The sequence below is a fragment of the Mastomys coucha genome, unplaced genomic scaffold, assembly GCF_008632895.1.
Source record: "Mastomys coucha isolate ucsf_1 unplaced genomic scaffold, UCSF_Mcou_1 pScaffold20, whole genome shotgun sequence".
NCBI classification, from domain to species: Eukaryota; Metazoa; Chordata; class Mammalia; order Rodentia; family Muridae; genus Mastomys; species Mastomys coucha.
In genome coordinates this window covers 9,331,213-9,338,762 of record NW_022196903.1, presented here as the reverse complement: position 1 = coordinate 9,338,762, position 7,550 = coordinate 9,331,213, and the positions used below count along the sequence as shown (strand labels likewise).

The 7,550-nt window shown below is 38.6% G+C and overlaps 1 pseudogene; it reads left to right on the top strand.

Annotated features, from left to right (window-relative positions):
* Positions 1-6,122: 6,122 nt before the first annotated feature.
* Positions 6,123-6,586, top strand: LOC116098002 (annotated as a pseudogene).
* Positions 6,587-7,550: the final 964 nt, after the last annotated feature.

Here is a 7,550-nt window from a genome sequence, read left to right as displayed (position 1 = left end):
TTTTTTTTTTTTGCCTCTGAGGGATAATTTGTGTCAGTGAAATCCTTATAAAACTTCTTCTTGCACATACATTTTTTGAAAGGGAAATGTCATAATGGAGGGTACCCTAGGCTTTCAGGTTTTCTTGCTCATTTTGAGCACATCACACACACTGTTTATTCCACTTCACACATTTTAAATGATTTGAAATGAAAAAAAAATTAACCTCTCAGATGAGACCTAAAGGATGTGGAATATCTTTTAATCAAGTCTGTTTTTTTTTATTTCTGAGGCTAAGAACAGTCTAGATTTACTCACACTGGGTTGCCATTTTGTTTCTTTGTGTCCCACACAAGGAGATGTTTTTTTAAAACAAACATAATGATTACAATACCAGGGCTACATTTGTAAATATGTGTGTTAGTCAGGGTTCTATTATACAAATAGTATCAATGTACATGTAGGATTGAATTTATTATGTTTGTGTAGTGGTTATAACCAATACATGATTTACCATGAGTGAGGTGGAAAACCATGAAAACTGGAAACACAGATCCAAACTTTGAGTGGTAGAGAGCAAATGGCATAAATTCTAGTCTAGGTCTAGATATCTGAGAATAAGTAACATCAAAGACATAAGACAATATACCAGCTTAAGCAGAAAGAGTTAATTCTACCTGTTGCATTCAAATGCTAATATACTCCAGAAATATTCTCAAGGATTCACTAGAAACAGTGTTTAGCTAACAATCTGGACACCTCATGGTCTATTCAAGTTAGTATAAAATTGACCATCTCATTGTAATATAATTTAAGTAGTGGTTTGTATAAAATAAAGTATTGAGAATAAATAAGAGATTAGAATGAGTATTTTGTCTGGTAGCAACTGGTAATCACTGGAGTTGTCTTCTAGCCTCATCAGAGAGGAGAACCCTTGTACAATTTGCTCAGTACAAATTCTCTTGTGAACAACTTAGCTGCTGGTCTTTGCCAGAACTTGTTAGCTAAAGGTTCCATTCTTCCTCACTTAAAGTATGACCCAGGATCTTAGGAACCTTAAAGTTGCCCAGATCTCTTTCATCAACATGGGAAAAACACTATTCCACTCTTGAGACTTTGGGATGCATGTGGAGCCCTTCCATTGTCTAATTAGGGCCAATGGGAAAAATAATTAAGTTCCCTTAGTGTAGTTATGTGTGTGTATGTCTGCTAAGTACAAGACAACCCCAAAGATCAAATACCAAAGGTGATGATACCAATGTAGTGTACACAGCAATCTAAGTCCCAGTTTTTCTCAAAATATTCATCTCTCAGTCATAGTGCTAGCACCCATTTAGGTTTTGAATGTATCAAGTGTAGATCATATAATACCTTGAAGGGCTGCTACATGGCAGTCAATTCATGCACACAGAGTAAGATTACAATTCAATAAGAAATCTATTCAGAAAGAATGTGATAGAAATCCATTATCTTTTATCTGTTTGACACCTTTTTATACCTCTTGTCTTTGATCGAGAAATTGCTCCTTCATTTCTGTGTATCAACGAAAATACTCATATTCTCTGACTCCAGCCACACTTAGGTCAAACTTGGGAGTGGCCACATGACTGGCCACATTGCTAATCCAGGCAAGAGCTAACAACGACAGACATGAGCTAACAGAATAAAGTTAATAACAGTTTTATTCTGGCAAGTTTTTTAAACTATCCTAACCACCAAATTTAAGTATTTTGTTATTTAATCTTTACATCAATTCTATGACTTAACACTCGTTAGCTTCCGCATTCATTTATTTTAAAAATGAGGCAACAAAATCATGAAAAGGACATATTAGTCTACTCTGTTACAAGAATGAAACATGGCATGGGATAGTTTATAAATGATCTAACAGTTCTGAAGACTCAAGAGGATGCCAGCAGCATCAGTTTGGCTAGGGCAAGTTCGATATGACTTGGAGATGGAATGCCTGAGAAACCAGGGACAAATTGGTAATATCATTTTATAATCTCTTCTCTTGAGAACTAACCAAGGTTCCAAGAAAACTATTTTAATTCCTTCCAAGGGAAGTATATACAGTGACCTAATTATCTTAATCTAAGTTCCATTTCGTAAAAGGTTCTGCCACTTCCTTAAATTACCATATCAGAAAGCAAGCTTCCAATATAGGGGTTTTTGACAGATGCACTTAAACCATGTTCAAACCTCTGCAAGGAATGGGAATTGCCTATGGTTATAAATCACTCTTTCCTCCCAGTACTTGAGAGCTTCAACTGCAGAAAGGAATCCTATCCTCTTTGGTGAGGCTTCTAGGAAGAGATGATCACAGTTGCTAAAAGGATGCAATTTTAGAATCCAGACCAGACTGCGGCTCCAACAACAACACCTACTGATGCCCCTGCCCTTTCATAGATACAAGGGCACTACTAAGGGAATTATCTGTGTGTCTCTTGCTAATAGAATTCCTGGTAAATGTCACATCTCATCTGGGAAGTAAGAATATATCAAAGGGGTAATGCATGCCCAAACATCCCTTTCTCTACCCTTCCTTGGTCTCTCATATGGGAATCAGAAAACCTGAATGTAGGCTCCTGTCATGAAATCATATCACTGAGAACTATACAGAAAGACCTACACTTCTGCTGTGTGCCTCATTCTTCTCTTCAGAATCCTGTCAAACTCTAATGCTAAGGCCTGAACTCTTCCTAAAGTCTCTATTATGCTGTTGTCTGTCTGTCTGTTCACAGCATTAATAAGTTTAACCCTTCTAACAAGTTTTTTTTTTTAACCTACTGCAATTGGTCTTAATGTCCCTTACGGTTGCTATCTATCTCATTCCAACCCTATCTTCCCCAGCAAACAAATAAATGTGAATTTTCCAGATAACTGGGTTCATGTTTTTCCAAGTTTGGCAAGTTTTTCCTTCAACCATGTGAACCAATCTAGTAAATTATACCAAGAAATTTATTTCATTATTATTATTTCTTAAAAATTCTATATTGAGTTGTAAGTCAATCACTTGCCAGCAAGATTTCTGATTTGTACAGAAAAGAGGAGTCAAGGAGGGTCTAGATGGCAAATGTCCATGTTCCTTGGCCCTAAAGTCTCTCTGAAACAGCATCTCAGCTGTCTCCGTGTTGGGCTTTTCACTGAATCTCGTCATTGCATTTTCAGTACTGCACAGGTAGCCTTCTGAAGCCTTTCTTGTTAACAATCTTCACATCTCCCAGTACTTTCCAAGTAGTTTGATGCATTAAACCCAGGTCTCGCTGCCTAGTTTCCATCGCCCTCCAAAATAGATTTCTGTTTAATCTAAAGTGGTTGTCACTGTATCCCAAAGCGCAGGAACCTACTAGTTCACCCCAAGTCATTACACTTCTGTAATGTCTTTAAGATCTTTCAAATCACTAAAACACAAATCCTGTGAGGCCCAGTTTAGGAAACCTTACTGTTCTAATCATTTTTTTTTCCTTTAGGAAGATGAAAACCATTTTTTCCTGAAAACTGGATCATCAAGCATGTGAAACAAGGGCTTGTGCCATGTATCTCCTGCATTTATTAGACAGTTCAGAGAATGTTGTTCACTGAGAAGTGTAAAATTGTGTGTGTGTGTGTGTTTTAGAGAAACAAGTTAAAGAAGCCTCATTCAATTAATTACAAAGCTCATTCAATTTGATATATTTTGTTTTTAGTTCAATGGCTTGTGCATTACTTTTTGCTAAGAACTTAGATAAAAATTGCCAATTCAATAAGATAAAACAAATATACATTTCTTACAAGAGACATATTGCCTTTTCCAAAAGGAACTAAAGGGTCTTCCTCTACATAAAGAGTGTTGGTTCCCAGAGGTGGCAGTCAATAACTTTAGGATTGCATTTCCTCCTTCTCAAAGGAACTTACTCTCTAGCACAACAGCCAATTATAATACAGCTAAGTAGAAAATTAGACCCCTCAGATGGTAGGCAGAATACTGAACCCTGTTCTGAAATATGTACGTGTGTGTATCTTATGTATATGTATATATATGTATATATGTATATAAAATGTGGTATATATATATATATATATATATAAACTAAAAAATAAAGGTCAAGATGGTTGATATATTTAGAAAAAAGCATTTAATGAAATAGTTATGATTTATATTTTATCTACATGTATGGTAATATTCTGTTCAAATTATTTATAAAATCATTGACATTGGAAATTAGAATATAATTTCATGTCTGAAAACATTTCCAACAGAATGATTTAGCTAAACGGCAATTGTAAAATGCACATAGAGATGCCAGTGTAAAGAGAATAGAAATCAGTGGTATACAAATGTGGCAATGACAAGAGCAGCCAGTAGCTACTTCTCCAAATGTAAACTTTAAGGAGCCTATCTGTTTATGTGCACATTTAACTTGCTAATTCCTCGAATCTCTAATTTAGCTTTTTTGAAATCTCCACAAATATGTTCTGGTTCTTAGCATTTAAATTAATGCCACAGTCCATGAACACAGTCATGCATATCCACACCCTGTTTTACAGAGGATCAGTTTTTCAGTTTTGAGCCATAAATGCCTAGTCTCAAAGGAAAAATGTTTTGACTTCGAATTGTAGTACTTCTATCCAGAGGTTAGGCACGGCCCCCAGATGGGGGATGGGGCCACCAACTTATCTCCACATTTTTAAGCAAGAATTGCTCCTGTCTAAAGGAAGTATGGAAACAAAGTGTGGAGCAGAAACTGAAGGAAAGACCATCCAGAGACTGCTCTACCTGAGGATCCATCCCATATACAATCACCAAACCCAGACACTATTGTGGATGCAAAGAAGTGATTGCTGACTGGAGCCTGATATAGCTGTCTCCTGAGAGGCTCTGCCAGAGCCTGACAAATACAAAGGTGGATGCTCTCAGCCAACCATTGGTCTGAGCACTGGGCCCCAATGGAGGAGTTAAAGAAAGGACTGAAGAAACTGAAGTGGTTTGCAACCTCATAGGAAGAACAACAATATCAACCAACCAACCAGACCCTCCAGAGGTCCCAGGGGCTAAACCACCAACCAAAGAGTACACATGGGACCCAGGGCTCTAGCTGCATATGTACTAAAGGATGGCTTTGTTGGTCATCAATGGTAGGAGGGACCCTTGGTCCTGTGAAGGCTCGATGCCCCAGTGTAATGGAATGAATGCTAGGGCAGTGAGGCAGAAGTGAGTAGGTGGGTGGGAGAACACACTCATAGAAGCAGCGGGAGGGGGAATGGGGTAGGGATTTGCAGAGGAGAAACCAGGAAAGGCGATCATATTTGAAATGTGAATAAATAAGATAAAGAAAGAAGAAAATTTAGTTTTATTATGGAATGTTGTTATTTTTCCAGCTACAGTGATTGTAAGTTCTGCTGGATATAGTCTGGGTAGGCATCTGTGGTCTCTTAAGAGTCTGTAGAACATCTGTTCTCAAAAGTCTCTATTGAAAAGTCAGCTGTTATTCTAAGAGGTCTTTGTTTCTATGTTATTGGATCTGTTGGAGCAGAGGGAGAGGTGAAGATTTTCAGTTAGACTACATACTCACCTGGCCAGAGTGACCTGTGGGTTCTCAGAGAACCTACACATCTTACTGAACTCTGGTGAGCCAATTATTTTTGTAAACAAGTTCTTATTGTTCTGTTAGTTTCAACAAAACAATGCTGAGGGATACACTTCCTCACATGTAAATACCTTCCCACAATTGTCTCCCCAAAGCTGAAGCCACAAATGGTAGAGGTCAGTAAACACAGGACCCATGGTAGAGAAAACAGAAAGTAAACATTTGACCATGAGATGCCATTTATCTGATGCCGTGTGAATGATGATGTTGGCCAACTGACATCCATATAGATTCTCACCTCTCATCCAGACATAACTGAGAGAATGTAAAGTGAGATCTCAAGAACCCACATAAAAACTATGAGGGGACTAAATTATTTGACTAGGAAATGAATTTATAGTTTTTCCTGAGAACCAAAACTATCTAAAGATAAAAGTAAACAAATTAAGATCTTTCAGCTTAAGCACTACTACTGACAGTCATACTCCCATGACATTCATACTACTAGAAAAATGCATTTTTGGCGAATGCCCCTTCCTTTCAAGCCCCCGCCTCAGACCTGCAGCCGCTGTGATGTTAATGCCTAAGAGGAATCGGATTGCCATCTATGAACTCCTTTTTAAGGAAGGCGTGATGGTTGCTAAAAAAGATGTCCACATGCCCATGCACCCCGAGCTGGCAGACAAGAATGTGCCCAACCTTCATTTAATGAAGGCCATGCAGTCTCTCAAGTCTCAAGGTTACACGAAGGAACAGTTTGCTTGGAGACATTTCTCCGAGATTACCTGCATCTACCTCTGGAGACTACAGAGATCATGCCTGCCACCCTGCGCTGTAGCCATCTGGAGACTGGCAGGTCTCGTTCAAAAGTCCAGAGTGTGAGTGGCCTGCAAGATTCACAAGATGGGAGGCATACCTACAGAAGGAGTGCTACGCGCCCTGGAGTTGACAGGGAAGCTGAGGCTGGGGCTGACTCAGTAACTGAATTCCAGTTTCGAGGCAGCTTCGGCCGTGGACGTGGTCAGGCACCTCAGTGAAACTGGAAATTATGTTGTACCGAGTAAACTTTAAAGAAAAACAAATACATTTTTCTATTTTCAGTAACATTAGCCTACTTGAAGATTTACATGCACAAAGAATTATCGTCATCACTGATTTTAATATAAATATATGTATGCATGCTATTAAAAAGCGAAACTGGGTTGGAAAATCAAATGTGTAATTTGTAACTGCTGAGATTAGAAAGAGGCTGGGGGTGCTCTGGAGATTGCCTCACCCTAATTTCTTTTGTTTTCTTTTCCTTAGTTTTTATTGGTGGTTCAGACAATATATTTTAAACATGTGCACCCCTCACCCAATTTCTCCCAGATCCATTTCATACCTCCTTTCCTAACCACTTACCTCTACATTCATTCTCTCTTCCTCCCCACTCCCCTCTTAGCAAAACAAAACAAAACAAATAAAAATTAAATACAGTTGATGCTGCCTATGTCCTGTGGACACCAAATGGAGCATGGTTGCCCTACCAAAGGTCACACTATTAAACAAAACTGACTCTTCATCTTCCAGAAGCTATCAATTGACAGTTACTCCTCAGCAGGGAGGAGGACTTCTTCTCTACCTCCCCTCTCCATTTTGGGATTTTGTCTGACTTGAGCTTGCACAGGCCTTACACACTCTGTCACAACCATTGTGAGTTAATAGGTAGAACTGCACTATTGTGTCCTGGTATTCCCCCCACCACCTCTTATTCTTACAGTCTTTCTGAGTCCACTTCTGCAATAATCCCTGAGCCTTGGGGAGGAAGGGTTGTGATACCGATGTCACATTTGGGGCTGAACCCTTTACCACTCTCTTGTTCTCTTGACCAGAATCGGTGGGTCCCTGTATGAATCATCATATACTGGAAAAATAAGCTCTTGTGTTAAGGATTGTGTGACACTAATCTATGGGAAGAATAAGTCAGCAAGACTTTTTAATAGTATTTCTATGTAGTAGAAT